This window comes from Cucurbita moschata, unplaced genomic scaffold, assembly GCF_002738365.1.
Source record: "Cucurbita moschata cultivar Rifu unplaced genomic scaffold, Cmos_1.0 Cmo_Scf00099, whole genome shotgun sequence".
NCBI classification, from domain to species: domain Eukaryota; kingdom Viridiplantae; phylum Streptophyta; class Magnoliopsida; order Cucurbitales; family Cucurbitaceae; genus Cucurbita; species Cucurbita moschata.
This window is the reverse complement of record NW_019268615.1, coordinates 428,880-431,036: the sequence shown is the minus strand read 5'-3', so window position 1 is coordinate 431,036 and position 2,157 is coordinate 428,880. Positions and strand designations below refer to the sequence as shown.

At 31.8% G+C, this 2,157-nt stretch overlaps 1 non-coding gene across 1 annotated transcript; it reads left to right on the top strand.

Moving 5' to 3' along the window:
* Nucleotides 1–1,557: 1,557 nt before the first annotated feature.
* TRNAA-UGC lies at nt 1,558–1,630 on the top strand. The gene has a single exon. It is a non-coding gene; the product is annotated as a tRNA-Ala (tRNA).
* The last annotated feature ends 527 nt before the right edge of the window (nt 1,631–2,157 follow it).

Genomic DNA, 2,157 nt, shown 5'->3' with positions numbered 1-2,157 from the left:
TTTCTATTCAATATTTCCTTATTTATGACATAATATGCAGAGATACTTTTTCATTTTCACAATTATTGATGAAGCGACGTTTAGGGTTTTCTGATGTAAGAATCATAGGGATGTAGTTCAAATGGTAGAGCGTTCATTTCCCATGTGGAAAGTATGGGATTCAATACCTTGCATCTCCGATTGAATCGATTACTAAATATATTATTTCTTTTCAATTTTTTCTTATTTAGGACATAATGAGTTGGGATAGTTTTTCATTTTCACTATTATTGATGACGAGATGTTTAGGACTTTGTGATATAAGAATTGAGGGGATATAGCTTAGATGGTAGAGCACTCGCTTTGCATGCGAGAGGTATGGGGATTGATACCCAGTATGACTAGATTTTCTTCATTTTCACTATTATTGATGATGGGAAATTTAGGGTTTTATGGTAGAGCTCATTTAGCATGCGAGAGGTAAGGGGATATCCCGCATCTCCAAAAGAAACTATTTATTATTAATATTTTACTTCTATTCAACCTTTCCTTCTTTATGACATAATTAGTGGAGATATTTTTTCATTTTCACTAGAATTGATGACGGGACATTTAGGGTTTTCTGATATAAGTATTGTGGGAATGTAGCTTAGATGGTAGATTGCTTGCTTAGCATGCGAGAGGTACGGGGATCGGATCGATACCCCATATCTTCAAAAGAAACTATTCGTTAGTACTATTTTATTTCTATTCTATTTTTCCTTATTTATGACATAATTAATAGCGTTATTTTTTTATTTTCACTATTATTGATGACGAGATGTTTAGGATTTTGTGATGTAAGAATCTTGAGGAAACAATTACTAAATATATTAGTTCTTTTAAATTTTTCCCATGTGAGAAGTACTGGGATAGTTTTTCATTTTCAATATCATTCATGACCGGAAGTTTAGAGTTTTTTGATGTAAAATCGTGGAAATGTAGCATGTGAGAAGTACTGGGACCGATACCATGCATCAACAAAGGAAACAATTACTAAATATATTAGTTCTTTTAAATTTTTCCCATGTGAGAAGTACTGGGATAGTTTTTCATTTTCAATATCATTGATGACGGGAAGTTTAGAGTTTTTTGATGTAAAATCGTGGAAATGTAGCATGTGAGAGATACAGGGATCGATACCTCACATCTGCAAAAGAAACTATTCGTTATTACTATTTTATTTCTATTCAATATTTCCTTATTTATGACATAATGAGTAGCGATATTTTTTTCATTTTCACTATTATTCATGACGAGGCGTTTAGGGTTTTGTGACGTAAAAAGTGTTGAGATGTAGCTTAGATGGTAGAGCGCTCGCTTTGCATGCGAGTTGTACGGGGATCGATAACCCGCATCTCCAAAAGAAAGTATTTAATTTGTTATTATTTACTTTGTTATTATATTTTTTTCATTTTCACAATTATTGATGCCCGGCATCACCAAACCAAACTATTTGTTATTAATATTTTGATATTTTTTTTTATTTTCACTATTATTAATGATGGGACATTTAGGGTTTTATGATGTAAAAAATATGGGGATGTAGCTCAGATGGTAGAGCGCTCACTTTGCATGCGAGAGGTACGGGGATCGATACCCTGCATCTCCAAAAAATAATATTATCTATTATTAAATATATTATTTCTTTTAAATTTTTCCTTATTCATGACATGTTGTGTAGCAATATTTCTTCATTTTCACAATTATTGATGATGGGAAATGTAGGGTTTTGTAGATGGTAGAGCGCTCGCTTAGCATGCGAGAAATATGGGGATCGATACCCCGCATCTCCAAAAGAGAATTTTTTTTTTGTAAGTATGAGTTAATTTAACATGATATGTATAAGGTGGGTACGAGAGAAAAAGAAAAGATACTTATATAACGATTATTATATCATTATGGCTATGCTATTTTTATAGATAAAAGAGAGTAATGTCCCACAAGCACACATATAGGGAGAACTTATTGTAAGTAAAGAAAGCAATCTAGTAGTTAAATTGCTACTTGTGGAGAGGAAATTTGATGAATTCCTTTAAAGATAAGAGCATATGACCAAACTTCTTCACAATTGCAATATCTAACCAATGAATATTATTGTCATTTATAGCTTCTATCACAATAATATAAAATTTGGGG